This window comes from Ambystoma mexicanum, chromosome 1p (assembly GCF_040938575.1).
Source record: "Ambystoma mexicanum isolate Mex_15411 chromosome 1p, UKY_AmexF1_1, whole genome shotgun sequence".
NCBI lineage: Eukaryota > Metazoa > Chordata > Amphibia > Caudata > Ambystomatidae > Ambystoma > Ambystoma mexicanum.
The window spans coordinates 1,224,803,421-1,224,818,758 of record NC_090921.1 but is presented as its reverse complement, the minus strand read 5'-3'; the positions used below and the strand labels follow the sequence as shown (position 1 = coordinate 1,224,818,758).

General features: G+C 48.8%; 1 protein-coding gene across 3 annotated transcripts in view; it reads left to right on the top strand.

Moving 5' to 3' along the window:
• LOC138452228 (uncharacterized) overlaps positions 1–15,338 on the top strand; it is a 404,096-nt gene that overhangs the window by 66,339 nt on the left and 322,419 nt on the right. The window lies entirely within an intron of this gene.

Genomic DNA, 15,338 nt, shown 5'->3' with positions numbered 1-15,338 from the left:
CTAAGCTTAAAGGCATGGTCTAGTAAATTTTTTTTTTATTGTCCCTATGGGTCGGCCATGTTTTTTTAAGGCTAAGTGGCTCGATTTTAGAAAACTTTCCTATGGACCTTACCCGAGTTTTCGTCCATTAAACGCACGCGAAAACAAGCACCTGGGAGCCGCCATTTTCTGATAATCCTATCTTTTCCCCGATCGCCCTGGCTGACCTGCTTTTGCGGCACTAAATCGATTCCCCCGCCCTTGAGCCTGTCATCAGCAGACTCGTACCGCCCATTTCCCAATGCCAAAGCACGTCTCGTGTCAACATTCGCTGCGCTTCAGCTAATGACGTGTCGCCATGGAAATGTCAGGATGCCTCTTTCCTCAATAAGTATAAACAGACCGTTTCACAACACACAGCAGCCGATTTTCGATTACATTCCTCTCTCTGTTTTACTTTGAGTATTCTGTGACTCGTTTCTGTGCTCTGGTCAGCTACCTTCGCCGCTTGTAGCCCATGTGAACACCTGTACCATCTCTGTAAATTATTTTACTTTGTTTACCACACAATGGCTACAATAATGCCCTACATGTACGAGCCTGAGTATACCGAGGAGGAACTACTGGAAAGGGAAGCACGCAAAAACGATGGGGATTCGGACGGCAGTTGGGAGGACGATTCAACAGATGAAGAGCCTGGGCCTAGTCGCATGTACGGCGTCTCCACCTGGTGCACATGCAATCGGTGCAAGCTAATGCCAACCGAGGACGAGAACTGCTGCTGCCGAGAAAACTTGGGATGCCTGGCCTACATTTCGGAAGGCGAGCCACAACCGCAATGCATCACCGAGCTGCCAGACTTCAGGGCAGCCTGCCTCACACGGGCCGTGTTGAGAATAATGATGGTGCTTATGCACGAACTTCGAGCAACTGTTCGTCCTCGTAATCCGAGTAACGAGTAATCTCACAATTGGTGGAAATTAAACTGTCAAGCCTCCAACTGTATAAAATATAAACTGCCAAACTTGTACAGTTAAGGCTTTTTTTGGGGGGGGCTGAGGGGGCAATGCTTGAAGGTTTCTAGTACATGTTCAGGTTTTCCAAGTATGTTCCAATACTCGAGGCAAAGAAAAGGTCCCTAGGTTCCAAAACCTATACATTAATAAAGGTTGTACATCACTTGTTACAAAACAACTCACGCAGTAACTTTACTAGAGTGACATGGCTTGCAAGGTGTCCCTCCTCCATCACTTTTTGGACATTCAAGTGGAACCCCACATACCCTGGAAAAAGCATTTAGACCGCTATGAATTTGCAGTTCATGGGTTGAACTTTGCTAGTGGAGTCTTCTGATCCATTGTTGGGGCAAATATGGCCAAGGACAATTTGAGAATTTGCCACAGTTGTCTGAGTAAGAGTCAGCAAATCTTTCAGTGTATGAGAAGTGCATAAAGATGCTTTATAAACTTTGACAAATCGTGTTATTTTGGAAAGGTATCATTTCGACAAGAGGAAGCAGCATAATGGAGAATCTACCACAACTTTTAGATTTTTTGAAGCCTCCTGTGAATTTGGTAGCACTTTAAGGGTGCATGACCAGTTCATGCTGCAGTGTAGTAATGGAAAGGCGAGGGAAGTGCTGTGGACTAAAAGCAACCCTTCTATTGATGAGGTCATTTGAGTGGCAAAGGTAGTGGAACATGCAAACAAATGAGTCGCACATACTGTCAGCAGAACAGGCAAGGACTTTCGACAAAAGCAAACGGGGCATCAAGAAAGAACGTGTAAAAAGAGCATTGTGAAACACAAGGAAGATGATGGGAAAAGACGCTTTCGATGTGACAGTTTGTTTCGTCTTGCAAGTAGAAATAAATGTCTAACCATCAAGGCCTTATGCAGCAAACGATGATAATCTTAAAGAGCATCATAGATTTGGGCTGTATTTCGAATATATTTGCATTTAGGAATGTTGATCTTTTTGAAGTTTGAAGCTTCTCCTCTATGTATTGATGTAAAAGGTATGTCAATTGAGGCCTAAAGAGTTTATTTATTTTTTCCTTCTGCAAAGCTACTGCTGGATTTTTCAGCTTAAGGACATGTTTTCAGATGAACTCCATTTCACAGCTTTAAGGTTCATAGAATGCTGATGCTGCGATTTATAAACAGACAAGTAACAAACCTTAGATTTGTACTTATTATATTTAACAATAGCTTGGTGTGACAAAATGACTACTCCTTTGCTGGTGTACAGGGATTAGTAGTGATTGAAACTCCTGCTCTGGCCCCACACTGCTGCTCAACCAGTAGTGTCCTTAATAATAATAGTGTTTGTTTTTTAAATGTTAATGTTTTAATCTTTTTATTAAACATATCATAAACGGGTCACATTAGCTGGTCAATAGTGAGCAGTATTCAAACACAAAAAAGGGGGAGAAGGGTCACCACATCTTTGCTACTACCTTGCGCACGCCGGGGTGGTTTGGGGGCAACACGTGTTGGGGAGGGGATGGCACGAGGTGGTCGGACCCCAGGCGCCAGCCCACAGCCTCTGTATCCCCATTGTCTTATACCCTCTTTGGTCTCTGAGATCACGTGAGCTCTGCCCATTTCCCCCACACCTTTACTTCCCGGGGCAGCCTCTGGCAGTGTATATCCTTTTTCTCCAATGATGCACATCGGTCCATTTCATTAGCTCATCTATTTATGCAGAGTTTATCCGGGGATCCCCATGTGGAGGTGATGACTTTTCCCCAGTCCCAGGGCTACCAGGATGAAGGTCTTCTCATATTTATTATAGTCAACCTCTCCCCAGTAGCACCATTTTAAGGTCCAGTGAGACCGAGATCCCAGGGCTGTACCTACCCTGCGAGTGCATTGGGTCCAAAAGTCCGGAACGACATCACAGTCCAAGAGCATTTGGAAAACGGTACCTTCTGCCCCGTGACACCGCAACCAGACCCCACCACCAGCCCCCACTTCAACATAGAGGTCCGGAAGTAATATGCTTGGTGGAGTATCTTGAATTGTATTAGGCAGAGCTTGGAGTCTATCCCAATCTCCTGAGGGGACATCGGGGCCTCAACTCATTACTCTGCTTCTAGTGTGCCCACTACCAACTCCCATTTTTCCCAGAGCCCAGTGAGTTATTGCGTCCCGAAGGCAGTGATTACGTGATAGTGTTGATGTGACTTTGGCCGGTATCCCAGTGTGGAGCATGTTTTCCTCCAGGGGGTGGGGGGAGCATTTGGGAACATCTGCTAGAATTGGGAATTGGGTCTGGATGGCGTGCGTGAGTTGCACGTGTCTGAATCTTTCCCTCGGGGCTAGCATGAACTTATCCTGTGTATCCCTGAATTTTCCTATGCGCCCCTCTTGTACCACATCTACCTGGGTTTGTATCCCCATTTCCTCCCACCTTTAAAAAAAAAAAAAAAAAAAAAGACCCATTTTGAGGATTTCCAGGATGTGTGCATTATTCCAGAGAGGTTGGTCCAGCGTAGGTCCCCCCTCCCCTCCCCCCCCCCCCCAGCCCATGTGTCTGGTGGCTTCTGCCCAGACCCTGCGAATCTGCCTTGACATCTCGCACAGGCCGGCCATTTCCCCTCCGGCCCCATAAAGCACCCGGAGGGGTGTGATCGTCCCTCAACTTTTAATCTCACCTCCTATGTGTGGGAGCCCCGGGTCCCCATGGAGCCATTCATTCGCCACCCCCAGTTGGGCAGCCCAATAGTATGCCTGGAGGCATGGGAGCCTGATACCTCCTTTCCTGATCACTGTAGGGTTTTCAGTGCTATGCGGGTTGTTTCCCCGCCCCAGATGAGTACCCAAAGGGCTGGCTCTATGACCCTGAAGGTTGTTTGAGGGATGTGTAGGGGGGCATTCTGGAGAATGTAGAGGAAACGTTGGAGAGAGAGCATTTTAAATGGAGCTGCCCGTCGCAGCAATGTCGGTTGGAGTGCTTGCCAGTGGGTGACGTAACAAATCTGTCACTCACCGGCTGCAGGTTTAGGCGAGTAAACTCTGCAGCGTTATGGCTGATGGTGATACCGAGGCAGGTAAAGTTTTGGATGGAGCCCGAATAGGGCATTTCTGGGAAATTGCGTCATCGCCACCCTGAAGAGGGAAGAGAACCGTTTTTTGGAAATTTACTTTCAGACCGCAGAAGGACCGATACTTGTTAAGGAAGTTTGTGACCGCCAGACATGAGGACTTTAGGTTGCTCAAGTAGACCAGCAAGTGGTCCGAGTAGAGTGAGACCCGGTCTTCCCCACCCCATGGCCATGCAAAGCCGGACCACTCCGTTGATGGAGCAGAATCGCCAGCGGTTCTATGGCCAGTATGAAAGCAAGGGGGGAAAAAGGGACATCCCTGCCTAGTATCCCGCCCGAGCCGGAAGGTCCTGGTGGCAGTCCTGTGAACCCTCACGGAGGGTTCAGGAGATTCATACAGCAGTTTCATCCATGCCATATAGTTGGTTCCGAATTCCCATCCTTTCCATAATGGCCCTGAGGGCAGACCACTCCACTGAGTCAAAAGCTTTTTCAAATATCTATCTCCAATAATGCGAGTGGGTCATCTATCTTAGCTGCTCAGTCTATGGTGAGTTTCACCCTCCGGAGGTTAATCCGAGTGGACCTTGATGGCATAAAGCGCATTGGTCTTGGTGGATCAGGGAGTGGATGGCCCCTCAAGTCGATTGGTGAGGACACTGGCAAGGACCTTAGCCTCCACGTTGGTAAGGGAGATTGGTCTGTACGAGGTGCAGAGGTCAGGCGGCTTCCCGGGTTTTGAGATCACCACTATGGCTGCTTGTCGGTCATGGGCGAGCCGGCCTACATCGCGGGAGCGGACCAGCATGCGGTTCATGTGGTCTATGATTGGTTCTCCTAGCCTTTTCCACGTTTCCACCGATAAGCCATTGGGGCACGGCACTTTCCCTGTTTGGAGTTGGGTCAGGGCATCTGCTACCTCCCCCTGTGATTTCTTCCTCAAGCCTACCTATCTGTTGCTCGGAGAGTTTTCGGAGTGTGACAGAGTCCAGGAAGTTTGTATCTGCAGGACTCGGTACGGGTGCGGGGGAGGGGTGGAGTTGAGTGGAGCTGCTCATAGAATGTGGCGAATGTCTCAGCTATCTCGGCATCTTCGGAGAGTAGTTCCCCCGTGGGTCCCTGTATTGCGTGCACAACCCCTGTGAAACTTTCCCGCCTCTCTAACCAGGCCAGTGTCTTATCTGCCTTGTCCCCTGTTTCGTATATATGGCTACGCATGACCCAGTGGGGCATTCTGGCATTGTCTAGGGCCAGGTTCCGTAGTGCCTCCTGAGCCGTCACTAGTGCATCTTTTGCTGCCTCTGTCCCCATCGTGAGGTACTCTTCTTTGATCCTGGAAATGTTGTCCTCTGCCTCTGTTATTTCCTGGTTATGTGACACTTGTCGGGCCACCACCAGAGAGATCGCCTCGCGCCGGAGAACCGCTTTAAATCCCTGCCGAGTGTGACGGGGCTTTCAACCCAATCTTTGTTCAGGGAGAAATATTTGTCCGTCTTTTGGGCGAGTCACTCCATTACTTCTGGGATCCCAAGGTAGTATGAATTGAGACGCCAGGTAGACTTGTGCATTTTGGGGCTGTGTTTGATAGATGACATCAGTGGGGAGTGGTCTGAGATGCCACGGGCCAGCTGTGTGGCCGTTTGGAGTCTGTGTGTCATGTTGCGTGGGACAAAGAAGTCGTCGATGCGCGATAGATTTGTGCGCCACTGAGAGAAAGGAGAAGCCGGTGCCTGTTGGTTGTAGTGCGCACCAAACGTCTACCCAACCCAATGCCCTGGCAAATTAATTTAGTTTGGTTGAGTGTTCGAGGTTTCAGGAGCCCATGTGTGTTCTGTCCCGAACCACATCCATCACCTCATTGAAAATCCTGCCAACACCCAGTGGTATGCCTGTGTATCTAGCAGTAGTGTTTGAAGATCTGTTAGTGAGCAATGGGGGTGCGTATTTTGCAACTATGCCCCAGGAGTTGCCCTGTATATGCCCGGTCACCAACACGAAGCAGCCTCTTGGGTCTGCTTGAACCCCCACCCAGCAGAAATGGCACTCTTATGTACGAGGATCAATGTACCCCGTGACCCACTTGAGAAGGCAGCGTGGAAAGCTGTCGCATAGTTGGATCTGCAGAAGAACTTGTACTATGTGTCCACGAGATGTCCCTGTGAGGAGAACTATGTCTGGTGTATGTCTATTCAGGTATTGAAGGACCAGTCTTCGCTTGATACTGGAGCCCAACTCATTGACATTCCACGTGAGGAAAGTTAAATGCCCCTCATGTACCATTGGTGTCGGGAATGATGTTTGCCTTGCATTTGTTGGACCTGCCCCGCTTGTGACTATTGGTGAGCATTGCCCCATGGATTCCCCCCCCCAGTAATTGTTTGGCTCATATGCCAGGAACCCGGTGTGGAGAGCCATGTACTGTGTGACCAACACCTGCGATCTGTGACCTTGTGGACATTGAAACAGAACAGCCCGGGAGCCGTTGCCGCGTATGTGCGCTGTGGGTGGGTAACCTCCCCCATCGTATTCCGCCCCCGTTGCCCACTCCATCCCCATGTACCATATTCCAGTGAGAACCAAGTCTTTGTGATTATATGCCTCAACCTAAGCGATAATAACCAGCAACGTGTGAACCCCACCCCCTGTGTCCTCTCCATCTCCAGTCATGTCTGTGATATCAGGATCCCACCCTGTACTATCCGCCCCTCCCACCCCCCCCCCCCCCCCCCCCTCCAACCTCACCAACCAGGAGAACCTTTAGCCCGAACTGGGCGCAAAACTTTGTAATATCAACAATGTCCCGGTTTGAAGTGCTCACTTAGTCTGCTCGTGAGCCTTGCTGCCCTTACTCAGCAGCCGCAGGGTCATTATCCTCCGAGTGGCAAGCAGTGCATCACTGTCCGTATCTCTGCCGTACGCCCTCATCCTTTCTCACCTTCTCGTGGGGGCCTAGGTAAGTTTTGATCCAGCGCATCGGGTTGCAGTGGTGAGTGGTCCGCCCTGCCCTTTTGGGACAGGGGTCCACTTGGGGAGCGTTGTTGTCCCGGTTCATTCAGGATTTGGGTCTCAAGCCAATCCCAGGCTTATTTGGCGAGTAGAACAGATGGGTGACGCCATTGTGGTGTACCTTCAGAAGTGCTGGCAAGAAGAGTGCGTATTTTATAGATGGCGAGTGTAGCTTTTTTTTTTTTTTTTTCTCGAAAGACTGTCTGGCCCCCGGGTCTTCTCTGGTGTAGTCAGGATAAAAGACAACTAGGTGGCCATTGTAGGTGACCGGGCCAGTTGTTCGAGCCATCTGGAGAATGGCGTCTCTGTCACGAAAGTTCATCAGTTTTGCAATAATTGTTCGCAACGGTGCTCCCGGTATTGGGCGTCCCGATGGTTTCCGCAGGTGCACTCAATGGAGAAGCATTTTGAAAATTTCTTTGGGGCGAACACCTCAGCCAGCCAGTCTTCCAGGAAGAGTTCGGCACTGGCCCTTCCTCCTTTTCGGGGATTCCGTGGATCTGGATGTTGCGTCTTGCTCGTCGCTTGCTGTCCTCAGCCCTGTTTTCCAGTTGGGACACCTTTTGGGTGATAGTGGCCAGGTGCTTTTCCATCTGCTTCACTGTGTCCTCCGTGTTGGAGATCCTCTCCTCTCTCTCCCACTCTCGCAGATACGTTATGGAGGTTTTGGCGTAGGAACGAGAGCTCCGTTGATAGGCCACATATTTTCCCCTCTAGTGATGATCTCGATTCTCTAATGGCCTTCATGACAACCGTCACTGAGATGGCAGGATCATCTCATCGCTTCGTCTCCCTGTGGGGCCTGGGTGGGGGGCCCTTCTGTATAGGTCCATTTTACTTTGGACTGGCTGCTGCTTGTCCTTGCCCATGTTTTTGGGGCGTTGGTCCGGGTGAGAGGGCGCCCTGCTCCTTCGCCAGGTAGACCTTTTTATGCAGAGGGTATACCTGGGGCCCTAAGGGTCTTGTGTCAAGTGTAGGCCTGCCCGGGCCAGTTTGTGAGGGCTATTTGAGTTTTTGGGCCCCTGGGGCAGGTGTCCACGCAGTCTCTTTAATGCGTGTGGGGCTGCAGCTGCTGGGGTAGTCCAGTGTGGCTAAGGCCTCTAGAGGGGCATGGGGTCCCCTTTAGAGTGTTGCACATGTCTGCGTCGTCTGCAGGACATTGGGCTGTCGCTCTCCTCTGCCCTTTTCCAGGCTCTGGGTCAAGGGGTAGCGGGGTAATGGCGTAATGGGCTCTCCTGGCTCGCTTGCATCAGAGGGAGTAGGGTTCTTCCTGGGGGTTCCTCATCTCTTCTGTGGTCTGGTGGAGTTGGGCCCAGTTCGCTTCCAGTGCTGCGGGGCCTTGAGGTGCCGTCCCTTTCTTGAAGCGCGGGTTCCCTGTGGGCCCTGCCCAGTCTGCCGTTCTGTAATTAGCCTTGAGGTGGGTGTCGGCACGTGTCCAGAGGTGCGTGGGGTATGTGGGTCCTTACATGCAGGTCTGCATGTACTGCCGGCTGCCCCCCCCCTCTGCACGCAGTCCGGGGTCGTGTCTGGGCACTGCTGTTGTGCTTGGGCCCATGAGTGGTGGGTAGGCTAGTTGCCCTCGCTTGGCCGCTGTATGTTCGGGTAGATCTGCTCAGGTGGCACCGTCCCGTGGCCCTGGAGTCCCAAGGGAGTAGGGGATTAGAAGGGGGGGAGGGGATCTATCCAGTGGGGAGCGGCTCACCTCCAGCGCAGTGTGGTTGGTCCCAGCCTCCGGGTCTCTGGCGAGTGTCTGCCCTGCAGGCGTCCGTTGTCCACTTGGTGTTGGGGGCAACCTGCTAACCGCCCGAAGTTGTGGAGGAGGCCTCCTGGGGGGAGCCTCCCCCACTTGAGCTGCGCCCCACCCTCCGGTCGGCAGTACCTCTGGTGTCCGGGGGGCGGAGAAGGACGTCTCTCACCGTGACTGCAGTCACTCATGTCGTGGGGTCCGTGTGTCGCAGGGCCGGGACCCTGGTCACCTATGTCGCTGCAGGAGGCTCCGCTTCTCCTGCGGTGTGTCTCGGGTGCTGCAGGTGGCCCCACGGGCGGTGTGTTGTCCCGGATTGCCTTCAGGGGGCTTGCGGGACCGGTGAGGTGTGTGTGTGTCGGTCAGCCACCTGGCTACGAGATGGCGGCTCTTGGTTGGCCCGTTGCTGCTTTTACCGCTCTGATTTTTTTTGTCGGACTTGCAGTGGTCAGCTTCCCAGGGTGTTCAGCTGCCTGCCGATGCCCTTAGCTTGGTTGGCTCCGAGTCCGGGGGGGGAGTTAGGGGGGGAAGGATTTTTGCCAGGATATTGGCGGCATCCGGGAGCTGGTGTGTTTAGCTCCTCATCGGCAGCTCGCGCATGCGCAGTCTCCCTCAAATATAAAGTTGGTGCAGGCACAGCGTTTATGGTAATGCACCTATACCTCTGTATAGTGGTAATGGCTGAGGGCAAGTTATACTGTTCCAGAGGGGTGTGAGATAGTACAGAATCATCCAATCAATAATCATGTTCTACCAAAATAAAGGAATGTCCAATCAAAATTCTCTAAGAAATTGGGGTCTTTCAACTAAAAATTCAAATGACCTACTAATAACCCACCACTTTGAATGCAGGCTTACATAAAACGGCAAATGTGTGGGTGCAGACTGGCAACAATCTCTGCCGCAATGATCAAGATAAAAGTTCATCTTTTAGAATGGTAATGAGAGATCTTAAATGTCACTCTCCTCCTTTGTAAAAGCAGTCCACTGGGACAAAACTACTATGTATATCTTTCAGATATGTTCTTTATGTCTGACTGTGTCAATCTAGGAGTCTGAGATTTTTTAAGCCGTGGTTTGGCATCTAATTGGTGAAGGGGTCGCCTGGGGTCCAACACTTGCTGCAGTTGAACAAGCCCCAATAAACACTTTGCATGAAGAGCATGGAAACGGGCAAATGTCGAGGTCCATGTTGCTCAAAAGTGGTTCAATACAGAAACCAGAGCTGATACTTTGTTTCTGGGTTGCTGTGAGACTTGGTGCAGGGTATCTGAATTTAAGGCCAGTCCTTCTCCCAACCTACTGAGCCAAGAATGTTGCTAGAGGGCACTTGTGGGGCTCAGCAGGCAGGCCTTGTTCCAGCTGCAGGTCACCCGCAATGGGCTTCTACGACAAGTTGGGGCAAGGGTCCTGCTGCCTCTTTGGAGTTTGTCTTTGGGCAGACTCTAACCTAATAACTCAGGTGAAGCATTCTTTTGATGTCCAAAGATGATTTAAAATAAGGGATTTTTGCAATGGTCGATTGGTCAATTTAGACGATTGATTTTCTTCCTAGTGACTGGCTCGGTCTGTCTGCAGGAAGTTTGGAGTAGGCACAGCAAGTGTGAGAGGCTGTGATTCTTGGTGTATCCAGTAATTTTACTGAATAATAAACAGAATAACATTAACTAAACAATAACGAAAAAATATAGGTTAAAAATATATATTTTGGTTGGGTAGGGGACACAATGGGCGAGGAGTCGGGGTGGGTTTAACAGCATGAGGGCTTCGGGTGTGGGACCCCAAATAAGGAAATAAAAAAAAAAAAAAAAATTAGTTATAAAAGTTTTTGTTTTATTCTCCGTTGTTTAATTAGTTGAAATCGCATAGATCATTGCAAGATGTTGGGGGTCATTATCCTGTAATTTCTCCTGGCCTGCTTGAACTCTTCCCCCTCCCTTGACTCCTTACGTCAAACTTCAGTAATTAATTTCCCACCCTGTGTGACCTCGTCATTATCCTGTCTCGTCATTATCCTGTCTTTGGCACTTTGGTTCCCTGAGAACTTTGTGTGGGCATGTAATTGTCACTCGACAAGCCTTCGCAGAGGGAAAAAAAACATTGTCTAGGGCTGGGCCCAAATGTGAAACCCAGTCACAGAATGGTATGCGAAACGGGCAGTTAAAATAGGTCACAATAAAATGCCATCAAAAGGGATTTGGCCAGTTGAAATGTACATTTCCATGAGCCACCATATCCAACCTGGAGTAGCCTAATTTATTCTGACTGCCACCAGGCTAGGGCAGATGTACAATTATATTGAAAGCTGCTACCTTGCTTGCTTTCGAAGGAATTCCTGTTTTTATCCCAAAAAAAGACAATGGGGGGGGGGTCATTCCGAGTTGGGCGGTAAGGGATACCGGGCACCGGTAAGGAGACCGGTGCCGGTAATCCCTTGCCGCCCAATTCAGAGGTCCCTTAGCGGGAACCGTAAAGGACATGTGGTCTGACCACACATCCTTTACGGGTCCTGCTAAGGGACCAAGGCGTTAATAACGGGCCTGCTATTCGCGGGCCCGTTATTAGCGTCTTCCCCATTGAGCCCTATGGGGGCTCATATGGGAATGGGGAATGGTTGGTGGGTCCTCCAGGGTCAGAATGGCCCGGTAAGTCCCGATTCAGCCACACTGGACCCGCTATGGGAGGCAGCCATAGTGCTAATAGCACCATGGCTACGGCCAAACTCGGAATGACCCCTGATGTGACCTTTTTAGATGCCAGAATGAGATACTCTTGAGGCACCTTTCTGAAGAAGTTTTGCATGCTGCTTCATTTGTAGAGTGCCTCCCCATTTTTAGTACATGGCAAAAACAAAGTCCCACTGCTGCTGGCATACCAATTGCTGATGACCAGTAGCATGTATTCAGGGTTTGTTCTATATACAGATAGCTCAATTACACACCCAATTGCAGGTTAGCTTATCTGGGTACAAACCCACCAACAGTTGGCAAAACGCACACTGCATCTGACTTCCATTGCAGAATTCATTTAATACAGTTCCTAACATTTCAAAGAAATCTCTGTGAGCTCCCCTTAGCAGATGGAAATCTGAAAATGCTGTGATTTAATGAAGATTCTGTCCTGGGAGAGTGACGTGGCACTCCCCATTGGCCAATTTCTGGGATGTATGAGCCGGTATGTCTCTGAAAATCCATATAACCTGAGAATTGATGAAGGCTTTGCTATACTGGCACCATGGCTGTCTGTGCGGTGCCCCCGCTCTGTGCTCAGTCCTTTAACTTGATCTTCAGAGCTATAACTCGTGTATGAAGCTTAATTCCAACTTTGCATTGTCACTTTTGTAACAAGACTGAAACCTTAAGGTCCTTGCCCTCCATGTTGCAACATTTGAATCAAATTACCTTCATTAAAATCTACAGCGCTCAGGATCTTTCTGGGGAATTTATTCCAGATCCTAGTGAATACCATTTGCTGGAAGAGTTCTTGGCCTCTAGCACCATTGGTGAACCAAAAAGGGGACTGAAAATTGGAGGAAAGACCGATTTGCAACGGTGCAACCCAAAACAATGAGTGGAGACAGCCAGTATGAGTCGTTGACCCCAAGCCCTCACTTGTTCCAGTAGAGGGCCAGACCCAGGTGAAACTGAAAAGGGTCATGAGGTCTGTGGTCCATGATGAAAGACTGGTCAAGGTCCCTGGAAAGAGACGGTGAGATGTTGGGGTTGGTCCAGGCAACCCCTTCTCACGAGACATTGGCCAAGGAGTGTGGTTCCAGACTGGGTAGAGTATCTACCACATGGGATACCCAGAGAGGTCCTGGAGGTTGTGGCAGAGGTCCAACATAGGGACACTAAAACGCTGAGGGCTGCTCTGTACTGGGGTCGTGTCTGTCAGCTTTACAATGACCTCCAGGGAAGAAGAGAAAAAGCTCACTACTTGAAGAAAAAGAAATTGTTGGATGATCTATGCCTGTCCTTTGTAACGTTGGGAGGAGATATGGGCACTGTCTTCATGAGATTGTGTACAAAATAGCACATGGAGTACTGACAACAATGTTGTGCACTCTCCGATACTTGCACTTTTCATTTACATCCTGAGACCTTCAGCAGATCTCCTCCTAATTTTAAGTTGTAATGTAGGTGTTACTCCAACCTCGACTCAGGATAGTTTAGGGCTTGTAGCCAGGTGGGAAAGCCAACCCAGAGGATTGGGCGGCAAGGCAAGGGGATCTTGAGTTCTCCATATCAAAAAGCTTGATATTCGACCTTGCTAGCGAGTATGGGGATGTTAGAAACTTGAGATTTCTGCTGCAATGTGCTCTGTGGCTATAATATTGAAACTCTTGAATACATTAGGACAAGCATGGGCGTAATTATAGGGGGGGGGGGGGAACGGGGGTGTTTGTCCCCCCCCCCAACTTTCATGTCACACCCAAATTTCATGGCACACCATTTTGTCCCCATTCATTTGGCTGGGGCACCTTTTCAGATGTCATGTCCCCCCACCCCCAACATTTTCAGCAAAGTTACTCCACTGCGGACAAGTATACTTTTATTTTACTATGCACACTGAAACTTAAAAGCCAAATAGCCTTGTACAAACGCGTAATAGCCAACAAGTTTCCCACAAATTATGCTGTTTAATGCTGCTGTCGGCTCACTATCAAATCTGATCAGAGCAGAGTGGCAGGCTCAACAACGGTCACTGCATAACAAGGGCATTTTCTAAAACGGCTAGAAAAAGTGTAGTGAGTTGCCATGGCAACAAGCGCATCATTTAAAACCTACAGTAGTCTTTGCCTTTACTTTCCATGCTTTACAAATTGTGATTTGGGGTGGCGGGGGCACATAAGTGGGTTGCTGTTGAGAGCCCACAGATGCACTTGTGGCACACCCCTTATAAACTGATCACATTAGTCTAAGCAGTCTGGTTCTGACAGGTTTGTAGTATGGCTGGTGTGACAAAGTGGATACTGCTCCGCAGGAGTATGTTATGTATAGTGGCTAAACCATCTGCTCATCCCCACACTAAACCAGCATCGATCCAGTCATAAAGGAAAAACGGATGCAGCACGATCGGTACACCTCCTTTGTACTATTTTTGGTTGTAGCATATCTTCTGCCCACGTTACCAGGGGCAAATACTCCAAAATAAAAATGTCCACACAAAATGTCTCTACAAATCTATATTATAGTATGGTACTCTTGGCACGTAAGCAGGGGTTTGCAGGCAAGACATTGCACCAATGTCCATTTTTAAAAGGAGATTTCTTGTCATGCGTCCGAGGGAACACACATCCAACAGCAGAATAGCCTTAAATGTTTTTTTGTGAAACAAAAGTACAGCACAATACTATTGCGTGTGAACCCTTCCATGCGGGAGCCATCTTGGATGACTGTCTCTATGGAAGCTCTCTGCAAACGAGGCAAAACTAGCAGCCATCGTTGAATGTGAACGATACCATGCATCTTCCAAAGAAAGTGATACTTTAGCTATTTTATACAGAGTAATATGCGTTTTGGGAGCTTGTTTTGATTTGCAATTAAATTGGTTCTAGTATATTGTGAATTCATGTTAAATTCACCATTATTAAAATGATAGTGCTTTTGAACCCATCGTCTGATGATGATGCACTAGTTTATTTTGGCCAGCCTTCTCGTGCATTTCGTGTAGAAGCAGAAATCCATTTAGCTTGTTTCCTAAAAGAAGCTGCCCAACTCCTTTCACTGGAAAACGTCCTTTGCTACCATTTGACTACGTAACGTGGCGATATGACGCTGATCGCTCACTGTGACACCAGCACCAGTGGGTTGTCTCTGGCACCAGTATGCAACAAGACATTTATAAACTGTGCTTCAGTGATTATTTTATTTCCTAACTAAACAAATATAAATCTTATAGAAATGTGAGCAAAATCCACAAACTGTGACAAACACAGCAGCAAATCATATCGGGCAAAATGTTCTCTGTCAACTCTGTGTTCCTGTTAAGTGCAAGTTGTTTAGCACCATTTCCAGGTACATTTCGTAGCAGTCCTGTGTGAACTGAATCACAAAGGGAAGTACTGCTATATAACCAACTAGTCCATTCCTGCTTGAGAGGTGAACACATACCTGCCTACATTCCAAAATGAAAAACCCGCAGATCTGCGTCACCAGACTGGCCCACCCACTTGCATGCAAGGTCACACCCACACGTTGCAATATATTTGTTGTATGTGTTTAATAAACTAACAGGATTGTAATAAACATGCAAAACATTAAAGGGTCCATCATATATGTATGTAAACTGAGTGCATCATCAACGCGATAATGAAATCTTTCGAACACCACACAATAGCTTCTTTTTTTTTTCTCTTCTTTTTATTTAAATCCACATGTGGCATAGCAAACGTTTGCCATAGCGGAGCCCGTAATGTCTGCCTTTGATTACAGTTAACTCGCCTTGAAGGCAAAAATGTGTGCATTTGGGGAAGGGGGAGGGCAAACACATTCACTTACATCAGATGTGCTATTAGGAAGCGCCAATGGACACATCGTTACTTGCCTGTATTGCATGCA